This window comes from Erinaceus europaeus, chromosome 15 (genome assembly GCF_950295315.1).
Source record: "Erinaceus europaeus chromosome 15, mEriEur2.1, whole genome shotgun sequence".
NCBI lineage: Eukaryota > Metazoa > Chordata > Mammalia > Eulipotyphla > Erinaceidae > Erinaceus > Erinaceus europaeus.
Window position 1 is genome coordinate 47,466,900 of NC_080176.1, and position 18,025 is coordinate 47,484,924.

At 35.1% G+C, this 18,025-nt stretch overlaps 1 protein-coding gene across 1 annotated transcript in view; it reads right to left on the reverse strand.

The window, feature by feature from the left end:
* The window catches only part of CCDC178 (coiled-coil domain containing 178), a 351,501-nt gene that overhangs the window by 227,898 nt on the left and 105,578 nt on the right, over positions 1-18,025 (reverse strand). The window lies entirely within an intron of this gene.

The window sequence follows — 18,025 nt, forward strand, 5'->3', positions numbered from 1 at the left end:
GTTTTTCAAAATGCGTGATGGTATTAATACATTTTCATGATTTGTCAAAGTTTTCCGCAGTTTTGATGGTATGTTTTCTTCTTTCTCAAAAGCATCAAGCAAACAAACAAACAAGAAAATACTGATAGTCCTAGAATTTCCTCAGCAAATGTCTTCCTTCAGTCATAGATGAGTTCTTTGTGAACCTAATATTGCATATTTTATATCTGTTAAATAACCTAAAATAAATAAAACTGAAACTTCCTATAATATAAAGTAACAATGTAAAATGAATTTTAATGTATGGATGTAACACAGGAAGATATTTTTTTTGAAATAAGTACAATTTTTATAATTTTAGAAAATAAAATATGGTTTTGAGTGGTAGTGCACTTGGTTGAGTACACACATTACAATGCACAAGGACTGGGGTTCAATCCTCCAGTCTCCATTTTCAGGGCAAAAGCTTTACAAGAGTACCAAAGCAGTGCTGCAAGTCTCAGCCTCTCTTTCTCTCTCCCTCTCTCTCTCTCTGTGTGTGTGTGTGTGTGTGTGTGTGTGTGTGTGTGTGTTTGTGTGTGTGTGTGTTTCTCTCTTTCCCCCCCATCTCCCCATTTAGAAAGGAGTTATATAGTGTTAATGTCAAACTATCAGTAGTAATCATTCCCTCTGGAGCTGGTAAAAAAAAGTATTTCCCTTATTTTTTTTCCTGTTTTTAGAGGTCATCTATAATTTTAGCATCAAATTTGAATTCATTCTATGTCCTGTAGTAATATAACAGTTTTATTTCTTTCTTTGTTTTTAATATGGGCTTTTACTTTTTTTTTTTTTCTGCCAGGGTTATCATTGGGGCCGGGTCCCAGCACACAAATCTACTGCTCCTAGTAGCCATTTTTTCCAGGATAGAGAAAAATTGAGAGGGGTGGCGAAGATAGAGATGGGGAAAGAAAGATAGACAGGGGTGGGAAAGATAAAGAAGGGGAGAGAAAGATAAACACCTGCACACCTGCTTCACCCCTGCAGGGGGGTCGCCAGGGGCTCAAATCAGGATCCTTGTGCTTAGTACTATGTGCACTTAACCCGGTGTGCTACCACCCAGTCCCCACGTTTTGTTTTGTTTTATATCACCAAACTGTCTTCCTCTTATGAGAAAATATGTTACTATATTTAAAGCTCATCCATATAATTCAGGATAATCTCTTTACCTCAAGATTCTTAATTTGATCACATTTCCAAAGTCCCTGTGAAAGATTACATTAACAGATTCCAGTGGTTAAGATGTATATATATTTGCAAACTATTATTATTTTTAAGATTATTATAATCTGAATCATATATGTTATATCTGCGATAATATATACTGTAATAGTGCAGTCTCTATGTAACAGTGTCTATCTGAAACTGATATTTATGGGATTTAAAAAATTTTAATTATATTTTGGAGTGTAGTTATTTAACTCTACACTGTCTAGAATACTAACAGAGAATCTCTAGATTTAGAAAAGGAATAAACTAAAAATAATGTGAACATTTCTATCATCAGAGTATTAGAGTGATTATATTACAACCAATGTCACTCTTGGAAGTTGTCAGAATTTAGGGAAAATAAGCAGTCTAGGGAAATGATTTAAGAGTAAGAAGAGCCTCTGTATGAAATCTGTAGAAGAGCTATCCACCCCCACCTCTAGGACAAGTGAGTTTCTGCTTCAGTGATTCAAGTTAACTGGGAACTGAAAACGTTCTCTTTTTAAAATCTAATCCTGGCATATCATTTATATGGAGTGTTAATATAAAAATTCACACTAACACTCCTTATTCACCTTTGTATCCCACAACAATCATGATGCTTGGCACATTCAGTTTTTTTTAAATTACATTTTCTTAAGTGAAATAAAATTCTGAACTCATGTTTATAGGTGCTACCTTTGATTTCTTTTATGCATGTCTAGTCTTTGTGACTACATATTCCATTTTACTGGTAAATCAATCATCTGAGGTAGAAGTTCGTAACACTGTGGACTGGCAAAATAGCTCAGTGCATAGTGCTCCTATGGTGTGCCAAATGTGACTTGAATTCAAGCCTGACTGAGGGAAGCTTTGGTGCTGTAGTATCTTTCCATTTCTCTCTCCACATCTATCTGTCTGTCTGTCTATCTACCTACCTATCTATCTATCTCTGTGTGTCTATATCTCTCTATTTCTCCTCTTTTTAATATGTTTCACTGATTTTTGGATAGAAATTGACAGGGTAGCAGAAGATGGAAAGAGAGAGAGAAAACGCGAATGAACTGTGGCACTGTTTCACCACTTGTTAAGCTTCACCCCTATAGGAGGGAATCAGAGGTTTTAACCCAGGTCCTTGTGCCCTATACCAGCCTCTCTTTCTCTGTCTGAAAAAATTGGTACTGAACAATGAAGTCTCAGTAATGACAAAAATAAAATTTCTAAATTGCAATTTTGTTTTCCAACTGTTCAATATAACTACTTACATTTATCAGTCTTGTCAAAAGCAAATTGAACTAGCTTCCAGTAACACCCAACAAGACATAATTAAAATGAAAACACACACACACACACACACACACACACACACACACACCACACCAAAGATTCCTGGATGAAGAACAAAAAGTCATAGAACTACATATATAGGTTTTAAAATTTTTTTTAAGATAGAGACAGAGAGGCAAAAAGAGACAGAGTGAAAGAGACCACAATGCCAACGTTTCCTGCCATTAAGTGGAGTCCAGGCTCAAAACTGGGTTAGTCAACCTACAAAACAATACACTATCCAACTGAGTAGTTCGCTAGCCTAAACCACATACATAGAAGTCCCATAAGATTATTATTAACTGTACCCAAAGGAAACCCAAAGGCTAGAAGAGAATTAAAGCACGCACTAAGGTGGAAGTTAATAATGACACCAAGTCATATGAGAAAATAAGAAAATTTTCAGTGAAAATCTCAAATTTCTTCTTTTAAATCAGAAATAAAACAAGATTATCTATTCTCTCTACTACCATATAACAAATACTAGAAGTTTTAGTCATGTCAATTAGACAAGAAGAATAAAATAAAATCAAGCAACCTTGGAAATGGCAAGAGAATGAAACTGGATAACCATCTAGCATCACCATGCACTAAAGCTAACTCGAAATGTATCACTGGAGCTTATTTTTTTAGAACCGGGGACCAAATACAAGACATCAAACATCATTACAAAACATGCATCCTATCACTAAGTTACATCCTCAATTCTTTAGGAAATTTTGAGTAGGCAGAATTTATTTGAACCCAGAACATACAGGAAATGAATAAACCCAGTCTGTAGCACCATAAACAATTCAATACAGAAGCACTATACTTTCTGCCAGATTTATCAGTCTATCATTCAATATGGTTTTCCCCAACTATTCTGCATGTTTAGAGCACATAACTATATGGATACAAGTAATTGCCCAATAGTTGGAGATATTTTAATTGAATTACTGCACTAAAAACACGAGGACCACATAACTTACTGTGAATAAGTTAAGTAAATTTGCAAAAGAGGATATACTTTTTTTTAGCTACTCAAGTTTCTTTTTTTCTATCAGGCATTAAAATCCAAGTAAAATGTGCATTCACATCACACCTGTTTCGGTTTCTCAAAAGTGCAATTTCAGCTAATTTAACAATTCATTCCTCTTAGGGATACATTTTACTGGGGAATTTAAGCTAGTGAGATCAGTCTGAGTAAATCATGCAGTTAACTGATTTTTGATAATAGAAAAATTTGGATGGTTGGAAATGCAGAATGCAGGTGGGTCACTCAGAAAGAATTCTGCTTCTATAACGAGGAGGCAAAGGCCTCAGTCTCATGTCACTAACTTCAAGTGTCATTATCTAACTACCTATTCTTGGTCTATTACCCAAAACTAAGAATTAGAAAGTTGACAGAAATAATAAATCCAGTGTTACAGTGAAATAAAATGTATCAGGGGTGGTTGAAGAGAAAACTACCTTTTATATTTGTCCTATCAGATTCCAAGCATTAGCTTACATTTCTTGAATTAACAACACTAATTTACTTATTTAACCAAGGTAACAAATGTTTTAAAGTAACATTATGAGCTGTAAGATTATAGATAAGGGGCCATGTGGTAGGTGGTGGTACACCTGGTTAATTGTGTCCACTATAGTGAAAGGTGAAGCAGTGAAGCAGTGAAAGCAGGTGAATTGTGTCACTACAGTGAAGCAGGTTAACTCCCTGAAAAATAAAACTGATTTTTTGTTGTTTGTTTTCAGTTCAGAGGTCTCTTGTCATCTTCCTCTAACATTTATCCTTCTGGGGACATGGACCAAAATTCTCTGTAGGGAGCAAAAGGGTGAAGGTCTGACTTCTTTAACTGCTTCTCTGCTGGACACAGGCATTGGCAGGTTAATCCATACCTCCAGCCTATTTCTATCTTTCCCTAGTGAAGTAGGGCTCTGGAGAAGTGAGGTTCCAGGACACATTGGCAAGGTCACTGACCCAGGAAGTGCAGGATGAAATCACAGTAGCATATGCAACATGGTGGTTGAGATGCAGTGAGATGTAAAGTAGGACAAATGTTTAATGAACAAGAAACATAAAGCAGCAGTAGAGCAATAGAGCAGATGGAAATAGAAATTTTAGGGTGGATAGAAGGTATAAAGTCTATTTTAGTTATGCTACTAGGAGCCCATGACTGTGGTTGTTTTTTTGCTGGAGCTTGGCAGCTAACCTGCAGGTAGACTAAAAATACTGTTTGGGAAGATGGCATCAGAGTTGAGAACTGGACTAGAAAACTAGATAAGGGCAGAGAGTAGCTCCCAAACTTGAAGAAAATATATAAAGATAATTAACTAATTATCACATCAATCTGACCGAGGAACCATATCTAGTCACAGTTTAGCTTAAAATTCTTACAAAGATGGCATTTCTTTGAGAGACTAGATAGCAGTGTGCTATTTTCTGTCTATAAATATCAGAACTTAAGCCTCAGAACCACTAAACAACACTCTACCCCTGTAATTGGGACTGCATAGGGCATAGTCATTTTACTTTGTGGAGCAAAATAAGTAAAACTGATGCCATGTTCAGTGCGATTGTTTAACTTAATCTGATTTCTCTTAGTGGTCAGTTTAGGGAACACCATTTCTATGCACTACTGTATAAAAAGCCAGGCCATCCTTAGTTTCTGTAGCCACATATATCAGCTGGTTTCTCTTCCTTAAAAATACATCTCAATAATAAAATTCTTTTTTTTTTTAAGATTTTATTTATTTATTTATGAGAAAGATAGGGGAGAGAGAGAAAGAACCAGACATCACTCTGGTACATGTGCTGCCAGGAATTGAACTCAGGACCTCATGCTTGAGAGTCTAGTGCCTTAGCCACTGTGCCACCTCCTGGACCACTCAATAATAAAATTCATCAAGTTCAAGACTGTCTCACTTTGGGCAACCCAGGCATTTGTTCTGTGAAGTGGCTTTCCACTTTGTTAGATGAGAACAGTCATGAACTATCGGGTTGTTGGAAAAGTCGTGATGTATTTTTTTGGTTTTTATATTTTAAAAAAGTGTATCATGATGATGTTTCAAACAATACAATATTTCTTCAATAAAATGACCTGTTTCAGATTCTTGCAAAACCCATAGTGAAATGTCATGATTATAGGAAATCGGGACTTCCTATAACTCAGAGTACCTGTGTTAAGTCCTTATTCAGTTCTAACAGAGAAGACATAATGCCAGGTCAAGAACATCTCTTTGATGTTTTAATTCAAGAAGAAAATTTATAATGTCTAAATGAGTGGATTACAGAATAGAAATTCTAAACAAGTTCTTTCAGTCAAGGTTTTGTAGCTACAGATATATATATATATATATATATATATATATATATATATATATATATATATATAGCTTCTGACAATATCTGTAATTTCTTCAGCTGCTATTTATAGGGGCATCAAATAACTCTTCTAGCTGTACTGGGCTTACAGTTAGCATGCTTTTGAGAAAAATGTAGGAAACTTCCTATCCCTGAATACATAAGAGACTAGGGAATACCCCTTAGGCAAGCATATGATTCCTTAGTGTACCATGTCCATAGTACTTTGGATAATGGGTAACAGCTAGGCAGATTTCCTTTACTACACATTTTATGTGTGATATTCAAACCATCTTTATACGTTCATTCAAGAGTAGCCCTTTAAAATAACATATAATTAACAAGCAAAACAATTTATTTAGATGGTGTGTCTGCTTTGTCATGAATAAGATTCAGGTTCAAGTACTTCAGTGATGTGGTGTCTTTCCCTTTCTCTGTCTCTCTCTGTCTAAAAAAGTCAGCCTGGAATGGTGAAGCCCTGGTGATGACTAAAAGAAAATATAGAATAATGCTCCCTAAATAAAATAAGCAGCATTTTATATGTTTATGGCTCAAGAATACGAAATAGCATATAAATATCCATCACTTGATAACTGGATGAGTTGTATGTGTGCACAATGGAGTACTATTCTGATAGGAAAACAAAGATGAAAGTCTCCCATTTGCCATAGCATGGATGAGCATAAAGGCGCCTATGAAGAATGTACACACTAACTTTTAATATGCAAGCTGGAGACCTATATAATGCTGTATCCTTTTCATTGTTTTATAAAGTCACAATCACTAAATGTTGACAAAATTATGTAAAGTAGATTCTGACAATGCAGTTAAATATATACATGCAGTGGTCCGGGAGGTAGCACAGTGGATAAGGCATCGGACTCTCAAGCATGAGGTCCTGAGTTCAATCCCCGGCAGCACATGTACCAGAGTGATGTCTGGTTCTTTCTCTCTCTCCTCCTATCGTTCTAATAAATAAATAAAATATTTAATATATATGCATGCAATGTGCAATATGATTAAAATAATTATTAAGGAATAATAATTCATTTTTATTTATTTAAAATTATCTAATTTTTGAAATATATAGGCTTGCTACCTATACTGAATAACAACTAGATCATTAGGAATATTCTACTTTGAACAAATCTCATGGCATTGCTACATAAGTAAAGTTCACATAATTCAGGGATTTCAGGTAGTCTGACCTTCGAGTGAAGTGACTGATTGGACACTAGAGGGGGAGTGATATATATAGGGCAATAAAGGAAAATGAAAAATTTCTTCTCCGAAAGCATTAAACGTTATACATCATTCAAGAAAAACAAAGCTTCAACAACTTCAGTAAAAGTAGACATACATGAAGTCAAATGTGGTCTTTTAAATAGGCGCCAAAGATTTGGATCACTCTTTCCCCATAAGCCATAGTAGATAAATCAAATATTTAGCTGAAATGATATTAAGATAATAAAGTAAAAACCTATCTAAAGTCACAGATGACACCAAAGCAATATATTTAAATAAATGCATTATCATCCTCCTCTAGCTCTTTTTTTACAAGCCAGAAACATGAGACTTAATCTGAACTAGTTTCCACTGGTTCTTGCATGCAGTAAGTGACGAGGTTTCACTGTGTCCTATAAATTTACGGTCCAAATATTTTCTTCTCTTTTTCATCTACATTTCTCACCACTTCTATTCACATTGCTATCACTTTAGGACTGAATTAGTTCAAGGATTTCCTGCCTCCAACTTTTTCCTGCCCCTAACCAATGTCCAAACTATTCCCCATATCTGTGTCACCTTTATCTCTTTTATAAAGATTCAAATTATTGTACACATTGGCATCTTAAAATCTTTCAGTGGTTTCCCCCTTTTTCAAGATAATACTCAACTAACTCATAGTGCCAACTGCTACCATCCCCTCAATAGCCACCTAGCTCCACTGCCAGACACTTTTTTTTTTAATTATCCTGACCTGATTTAAGAGGAATAAACCATATTTTCAATAGTGTTACTTGTTTCCTATTGAGAAATACTGTTCAACTTTCTCTCATACATGGTATAATCAATCATGTGTGTCTCCTATCTTTTAAAAATGTAGTTCAGAATTGGTGTATTGCACCAAAGTAAAAGACTCTGAGGTGGGGGGAGGAGGATACAGGTCCAAAAAGGATGACAGAGGACCTAGTGGGCGTTGCACTGTTATATGGAAAACTGGGGAACGTTATGCATGTACAAACTATTGTATTTACTGTCGAATGTAAAACATTAATTCCCCAATAAAGAAATTAAAAAATTGTAGTTCAAAATAGCTCAAAGTCATTTTTCAGTGTATAATCACTATTTTAATAATAATGTATCGATGCTCTTCAATGTTACCTGTATTTCTTATCTTCGACCTACTGGCTTTCCTTTCTCTGTTCAGAAATTAAGTGAACAGCAATCAAAAGCATTATCACAACTACTTGACATGAAATTTCAGCACAGTATGTGATATATGTTTACTACATACATTATTTGACTGAACACTAAGTTACTTGGAGAAAAACACTTCTTGAGAGGAATGCAGCAGCGATGCGACTGACTGAGTGAGAAAACAATGCCTGCACTTTTTACATACACTCTTTGCAATTTTTAAAAAATATAGATTTAGAAGAAAGAACATGAAAATTCACCCAAATATTAGTGTTTCCATTATGGATCTAAGGTCATTGAAGTCTTCTTTTTTTTTTTCAGAGTGACTTCAGCAAATAATTTTTATTAAACAATGTAAGTTCAAATGATCTATGCTTTTCCTCCTTGTGACTATTATTTGCTGGGTCAAATTTCATCTATGTATCACTTCCCTCTATCTCCTATTCCATTTTTTGTCACGATACAAAGGAAATGTACCCCAATGTTATTTAATAAAAAATAACAATATAGTCTTTATTCCCTCAAGTTTTCAACACAGAGGTATAGAGCAATGCTTACCAATCAAATCGTTTATGCAAATAACTGCATCTAGATTGGCTTATAACTAAGTGCAGTGGAAACTATCATTCACCTCTGATGAGCCAAGCAGATAGCATATGCAAATCTCACAGCTGCATAATAGCTTTTTCTGGACCTCTAACTTCAGTTCCCTTTCAGAATATTAGTTTTAACACCACTAGTATAGAAACATCATAGGCATAAATTGAACAAATTTTTTGGTTGTTTTTTGTTTTTGTCTTTGGTTAATTTAGCTGGCAGAGGTTTTTTGGGGATATTAAGAGGTAACATATATATGTATATATATATAATATTTTATATTTTGAGAGAGAGAGGTTCAGAGAGAAGGAGACAGAGATACCAGAACATTACTCAGCTCTGACATATAGTGATATTGAGGACTGAACTTGGACTTCAGAGCTTCAGGGATAAAAAACTTTTTTTTTTTTTTGCATAACCATTATGCTGTCTCCCCATCCAGATAACAAATATACTAACTGCACCTGCATTTATAACACTAATTTATGAACAATCACTTTAAGAATTCTTAAAGTAGGCAACTATTTTTGTGTAAATCTACGTCTAATGACTATTACACCAAATATTTAGTAATATGACTTGGAAAATACATTCGTATTAAAATTTCAATGAATGGATCCATTATTTATTCTACATTAAAGGGTCACTATTCAACGAGTTTTGAAAGTTAGTGAACTTTTTTACACATCACCTCATTTTGCTGATTTACTGCTAGCTGTCAAAATAGAAAGTTTATTTCATATCATACATAGGTGCTTTGTTTTCCCTATTCATAGGTGACAAGTCCCTTTGCTTCCACTAATCTATAAAGGAAAGGAAGCAAATATTTCATACTAATACATTTTACTAAATGCACTGCAATTATTGGTGACTTCTCATTAACGTAATAGATCACAGTCATTTTACACATCTAGGCCTAAAAGAATTCATATGAATAGTTTCAAAAATCATGAAAAAATAAAGTAATACACTAATTTGTACTTAGTTTCTCAAAATGTTTGGGAAATACTATATTTAAAAATTAGAGATCACAACTTTTTTTTTACTATTGTATTCTCAGAATTTTTTAAGGTACTGCTATTACTCATTATCATGTTATTTTGATAGCAAACGTGTCAAAGAATGTGCTCAACTTCAATATTTTCTTATATGCCAAAACATTAAATAGAATGGTTAGCATCAAAGAGCATAGCTGGTTTGAAGATTTCTTCTAACTACGAAATAGAGGGAAACTTTAACACAGTGCCAAAATTTTTTAGAGTGTTGTGGGGTGATTTCCTTTCACTGTTGACCAATGCCACTGTCTAGAACAGTAGCCTGCTATAAAATTTAGGACCCTTATTCTGAGGTTAATGTGAAGCAGGAACTCCATTCAGTGTTATTTTGGCTTAAGGGCATAATGTCACAATTTGGTGCATCTTCTAATGACTTCTTTTTTATATATAAAGGCAGCTTACAGCTTAGACCTAGTTCAGCGAATTTCCTTGTAAGGTCCTTGGAAGACTGGAGCAAAAAAAAAAAAAAAACAATTGATTGTGTGGCCAAATTTCTGTTCATGCCTGCTTACTGATTTTTGTTCATTTCACAAATAAACAAGGCATGAATACATCAACCCACAAACCATAAACAATAAAGAACTTCATCCTGTAACTTTGCTACGGCCAGCAGTTTGTGTCTGAATCTGCTATTTGTCATAAGATAAATGATAAAGTGATTGCCATTTGTCACTGAATACACAAGAGAAGTACTCAGCTATGAACCATTCAAATACAGACAACAGTAAATATTGCCACTCTTATTACAAACTTCCTTTAAAAGGACCCCCAACACTATGAAAATAAAAGTACGTTAGTGTTTTGGGAAGGGAAAAAATTCTTGCACTTTTAACCGAAGAAGAAAAATCACAGAACAAGCACTAAGTATCTGAAAATACTACCAGTTAAAACCTTGTATTTACTGGATATGCAACATAGAATGCAAACATAGGCCATCTTTTATATAGAAAGGTGTTTTATAAAGTTGAGTGTTGAATTTAATTTATATGTATTGTTCCCATTTTTATACTGTTCAGTGGTTTTTAATACAAACTTTTTTATGTTTCTGAGACTCGCTGGTGCTTGACTGCTTTCAACTATATTAATAGAGGTTATAACAGTGCCCATACACTAATGTCATCTGTGTTTTATCTAAACTCTGATTGAATTTAGGGAGTGCCTAAATTCTGTACTGCTATACATTCTGGCAACTACATGAACTTTATTAATTCCTTTGAATAGCTACCCAACAACAAAATGGGAAAACATAAAATGCAAATGTTACAGCAAAAAAGAAATGACTGGTTATGAAATCCTTCAGTCAGGATAATCTTGGGTAACAAATATCACTGCACATAAGGAGGGAGCACCCAGAAAATACAGCACCTTATAAGATCACCATATCATTCAAAACTGGAAGCTTATATTTTAAAAAAGTGTGAAAAGTCACAATTTTGGGGGGTTAGCAGTAGCATTGTAACTTGCAAAGAAAAAGCAAAAATGCAAAACAGGTGACACACATGGTTTGAGATTTTAAAAAATGTTTATAACTCTCAGTTTTATAACAGAATATATCACTTTTCATGAGAACTCATATTAAATAACACATAGCCTGAAATATCTTTACACCATTAGACACAGTTCCTTCAAGATTAAGGTTGAAATATACTAGTGGAGAAATGTAGGAGAGCGCACACTTTATAGTGGCTTTAAATCTAACCTGAACAACTAGTAGGAAGAAAAGTATTTAGTGGCAGTTATTTCCAAAATTCAGAATTTTAAAATCAAACATTATAATTTTTTTGTATTATTTTTATTTATAGGATAGAGACAGCCAGAAATGGAGAGGCAGGGGGAATACAGAAAGAGAGAGAGAGAGACATACCTACAACACTGCTTCACCACTAGTGAAGCTTTCCTTCTGCAGATGGGGAGCAGGGGCTTGAACCTGGGTCCCTGTGCACGTAACATGTACACTCAGCCAGGTGCACCCCACCCAGCCCCCAAACATTGTAATATTAAAGTACTATCATAAGATTAAATTTTGAAAAATCAAGTTAAAAATTTCACTTAATAATTGCAGTTCAATATAACAAGTTCCAAAATCATTACGTCGTGTGTGTGTGTGTGTGTGTGTGTGTGTGTGTGTGTGTGTGTGTGTGTGTGTGTGTGTTGAGATAGAGAGCGAGTATAAATATTGCTCTTGTAAACTAGGTAAATAGCACAGTGAATATGCCTAAGACTGCATGCCTAAGGCTTTGACTTCCTAGGTTCAATCCCAATATGGCCATAAGCCAGAGCTAAGTAGTGAGAGCTCTGATAAAAAATAAATAAAACAGAATTTCACTCTTTATAGTTTATCAAAAGCATACTGTAGTCCTTTCAAATCTCAGATGCTACAATCTGAGATTTCCTGAAGTAAGTGAATACATCTTTTATCAATGTTTAGTTAGAGCAAAGGATTATATGTCTAAATTTTCTCATAAGTTCAATATCACATATCAAGTGAATTTTGCACATATTTGCCTAAATAGCCTTTATTTCTTCTGTATATAAATCATATATACATATGTATACATGTCTGTTCTAGCAGCATTTCAGCAATGTACATATTTGACTTAATAATGAGTTCTTAATTAGAAGAATTAAAACTCCTGCTTTTAAAACACAAACAGAAATACTGTAAGTCCTAATTTTCATTACATCATACAGACATATGGGCTTCATATTTTTTGGAACAATTCATTTCTCTGTTTATTTCTGTATTCTCTACCAGTCAATTTATCTTTCTATGTTGATAAATCTGCTTTATAGTGGATTTGATTATTTTACTGATATATGCATTGTATTGCCTCTACAACATTCAAAATATTGTTTCAGGGGCATTTTTTTTTTCGGTATACAAACAGAAAACAGAAAACGAAAGGCTGACTTTTAGGCTTTTGACAGGAGTCTTGTATAAGTGGAAGACTTTTAATTCTCAAATTGTTTCACTTCAATAACTCTTTTAAAGTTGTTGCGCCAAGATGCCTGGCGGATTAAGCTCCATTGCCTTTTCTTGTTTTGAACTAATGTATTCTTGATCACCGTTTAATGAAACTATATACCACATGGAGATTTCACATTAGATAAGCCATGTGAAACCCTCATCAGACAAGTAGCTCTGGCTGGTGGTAATCCTTCAGATGAAAATTTCAGACTAGCAGGTTTTCCAATTTAAATGAGCCCCTTTAACTATAAAAAATTGGCACGGTATGATTGCTAAAAATTATTTTTAAATTTTTATGTTGCCAAAGTGCCCTGGTGGCTGTGAAAAACAGAAATACTGTCGTAAATACAGAAAACATTAACTGGTCACTGAGGGGATCCAATTTACAACCCATAGAGACAACTCACACAGCTCACTGACACTGGCACTATTGGGTTTGTGATAGGGCATTCAGCTCTGCTCCCCCCACGCAGAAGCAAAACTCATCTTAAATATGCAATTAAATAGATTTATTCTACAAGTTTCTCTAGTCAGTGGTTATTACTCACTCTTACTTCATTGCACTCTGATCTGTAGAATTTTCATGATGTGTTCAGGTAGCCTTTAGAAACCAACAGAACTTGTGATAAATTTTCAGTGAAAATTGTTTTGGGGGGGATTAACAAGTGCTATCCAATATTTTATTAAGGTGATTTAGTTTATCTTGGAAAACTTACATGGTTTTTTTTTTTATTCTAACCAAAAACCATTGTGTCTATTTCTACGGCATGAGTTATAACTAGCAGGAATAGGTTTTTCTCAGCTTAAGTTTGATTTTTAAGATTTGGATTTCAAACAAACAAGTAGAAAAAAACATGTTTAGATTGGTATCCAAGACATATAATTGCTTGAGCCTCTCATACATATCAGTGACTGTGCATGGAATATATCAAGTTATATTATCTTGTTTATAGTATATTATTATTATATTTATCAATTTGAAAAGGATGTTGATGTTATATTTACTTTTGAGTGCTAAAGAAGTATGAAATAGGTACACAGAGAAAAAGGAAAATCTTTACTTAACTGAGGTATAACCTCTAGGAAGGAATAAAAAGCTAAGACTAGACATTATAAATATGAGCAACTAGTCAATGAAATCATTAGTTCTATGAAGCAGTGAAGACAGAAAAAAGGATAAGAATGCAGTCCGATACACACACATTACTTCCATTAGTCCTCTTCTGCAATAATCAGAAAGTACAGATTTCAATAAATTTAAAGAAAGTTACTGCAGCTGAAGGGATTTATGTCCTTCACATACTAGTTCAGGTTTGGTTAGAGGTAGCAGTTCACAAATCCAGAATCATATCGGATTCTGTTTTATGAATCTACAGCTTCTGATTAAGTTACTGATATTTAAGGACTAGATAAAAATCAGAGGATATTATGTAATCACTAGTAGTCAATGTAATTTATCAGACAAATGATGGAAAATACTTGTTACTATGAAGCATCAAAAACAAAAGGTTTTCGGGAGCACAGTGGACATCATTCAGGTTTACTTAAGTTGTTCATAGTAACTTAACGAAATGAGGTTACTGCCCTGCCACTGCCTCATGTAACTAGTTGCACATAAGTAAGACAGAATAAAATGAATTATTTGCATTCATAACAAACCACAAAGACCCAAGAGCTGAGTTCTGGGCACAGTTCTTTCTGCTACAAAAGTCAACAACCTTGTAAAGATAACCAATAAATCTCAGTTAAATGTGCATTTATATGACTCCTTAACTCTCTCTTTGCCATAAAGATGCACTGCAGCTTGCAGAAATCATATAAAAGGGGATTGCAAACGAGTGATGTGCTCATCCCTCATCACAATCACTGCAGTGAAGAGGCTAGGAAATGCAAAGGGACACCCCAAGATGAATGCTCAGAGGGAACCCCAATCTCTCCCAGTGAAAGCAGTGTGACAGGAAAAGTCCTGCTTAAAGGAACAAGTAAGTTAAGAAGCCTAAACAACAAATGGGGAGATGCAGAACAGAGATGTATTAAGGGATGAGAGTGCATTGCATTGCTTTCGATATTTGTAATCATCTATTTTTCTAAACCATGTATTTTTTCTAGTATTTGGTTTACATTAGCTATAGCAATAAACTACAATCTATAGGGAAATAAATCATCTGCCTTAGAAATATTTTTAAGAAGAACAAAAGGATGTGAAAAAAAGGAAATTCCACACCACCATTTTTGAGATGTTTTACTTGTTTGTGTCTCTTATATCCAACTCAAAATGTGCACCTCACACATGCAAGGTGTGTACCCCATAACTGACAAACACACTCATGCATGTGACATTTCTTCTAGAAATAAACATGTCTTTACTGATTTTAAAAAAAGAAATACTTCTTTTTAAAAATATTTATTTATTTATTCCCTTTTTGTTGCCCTTGTTTTATTGTTGTACTTATTATTGTTGTTATTGATGCCATCATTGTTGGATAGGACATAAAGAAATGGAGAGAGGAAGGGAAGACAGAGAGGGGGAGAGAAAGATATACACCGGCAGACCTGCTTCACCACCTGTGAAGCTAAACTCCTGCAGGTAGGGAGCCGGGGTCTGGAACCGGGATCATTACACTGGTCCTTGTGCTTTGTGCCACGTGCACTTAACCCACTGCCCTACTACCAGACTCCCAAAAAAGAAATATTTCTAAATGGCAATAATAATAAAACCCAAGTAGAAAAATGGTAAATTAATATAGAAAAGATTCATCAACTTTCCCAACAAAGATATTTAGTTATATTCTTGTAAGAAGTTCTTATTCACCACTTAAGATAAGAAATTTTAGTGGGGGGCCAAGCAGTGGTGCACCCAACAGAACTAACTACACGTAACAGTGAGCAAGGACCTGGGTTCAAGCCCCCAGCTCCAACCTGCAGGGGGAAGCTTCATCATTGGTGAAGCAGTGTTGTGTCGGGCTAGCTCGCTTGAGAGAGAGATGACCCAGGGACTAAACTTGTGGCTGCAAAGCAATACAAATCTTTATTCATCAGAATGCCCCAGAGTCCGGTGCTAGCATACCTGGTTAAACCATGTGGCGCCAACCTCAATGGTTGGCATCAGCCTCCCGGTCTGCATGTCCTCACCATCTCCAGGTCTAGACAGAAATGGAAGTAGCTTGACACTAACATATGTGGTTAGGAATGGGGTGGAGAAAAATGGAAGAGGCTGGAAAGGTAGGAACTTCCTTAGCAATTGTTGCGAGGGTTTTAACTGGTAGGATTAATAAAAATACCCTGGAGGCAGGGAGGGCCTTGAGGGTAGACAGAAGATAGATCAAAGGAATGGAATGGGTGGGGATCTTTCAGGCAGAACAATGATTATGTAGACAGGCCATAGTATAGGGGAATGTAGGGTGGAGCAGGCTTAAGGAATGCTGGCTCTGGCAGGAAGACTCAGGATGTTTTTGTGGGGGAAGGAAGACTTACATGGCCACCAACCTTTTGAGGTTTATGTGTCCTCCTTTTTTGCTCAACCCCTCCATAGAGAAAGAGACTTACCAGGCGAACTCACCTCTCAGGTTAAGCTCTGCCAGGCTCCAACCACATGCCCACAACCTCCCTGCAGTGCTGCCAGTGTTTTTCTCATCTATCTCCTTCTCTACCCTCATCTCCCTATCCAATAAACAAAGTATATTTATTTAAAAAAAAAAAAAAGAAATTAAGAAGGAAAGAAAGGAAGAAAGAAAGAAAAGAAGGAAAGAAAACCTTCAGGATCAGACAGCTTGCCTGGGAAAGTGTCTGATTTGTCATACATAGACCCAAGTTTTAATCTGGTTCCCAGTGCACAAGAAGGCACCATGGTGCTTCAGTGTCTCTTTTTCTCTCTCCCTCTCTCACACTTGCTCTCTCTCCTTCTCTCTTTTTATATAAAAAAAAGTTGCTCCAGAGCAGTAAAGTCACAGCAAGCATAAAAAAAAATAAATAAATAATTAACAAACAAGTAAATAAAATCATTAAGACCTTCAAGAATGGTCTTAATTTACACAGAAGTAGTAAGGCTTCCACTATGTCTTAAGGAAGACTTCATATAGAAATTATCATCTTTAACTCTGAATCTGTTTCCAACTTCTTTCTTCTACATGATAGCTTGTCAGAATATCACTAATGGGATAATGAGTGTGATTTGAAGAAAATTAAAAACACTATCAGTAGCACCACAGCAAACAACAACAAAATAATGACAACAACAAAAGTTTTCAGTTACAGAATTTGCCTATGACTTTTCAGAATAATGCCATCTTTCAACTCTTCAGTGTGTTTCTACTGATAATTTATTGATTGTTCAGTATGTGTCAAACACTATAATGTATTCAGGTTAAAAACATCTGTTGTGGCGGTCGGTGGCGCAAAGCTCAAGGACCTGTGTTGTAAGGATCCTATTTTAAGCGTCTGGCTCCTCATCTGCAGGGGAGTCACTTCACAGGCAGTGAAGCAGGTCTTTAGATGTCTATCTTTCTCTCCCCTTCTCTGTCTTCCCCTCTTCTCTCCATTTCTCTCTGTCCTATCCAACAACAAAGAACATCAACAACAAAAATAACCACAACAAGGCTATAACAACAAGGGCAACAAAAGGGGAAATAAAATGGCCGCCAGGAGCAGTGGATTCAAGGTGCAGGCACTGAGCCCCAGCAATAACCCTGGAGGCAAAAAAAAAAATCTGTTGTAGCTTAATAGGCCTATTTCAAAGTATTTAGTATTCACATTCATATGTAATAAAACTTGCTGCTTGTCAGAATGATGTAAATTACATGCTACCCTATCTTCCAAGAAGGAAAAATCTATTGATTTTTCAACTCAACAAGTTGTTTTAGACAAACCATGCATATGTTAGTAATCTGAGAAATTATTTTCTCACAAAAATGGACACCAAAACATAAAAGAGTATTTATCTGGCAATGTTATAGTCCTTAAAGACAGAAATAACATCTTAGAGACAAAAATCTATAGGTCTATTGGTTGTTTTTTATCAGTAGAACACATCTATGAATTCGTTTGCTTCATTTCACTTTGGAGTACTAAGATAACTACTCTATCAGCAAGCATTCAATAGGATAAGTGAACCAA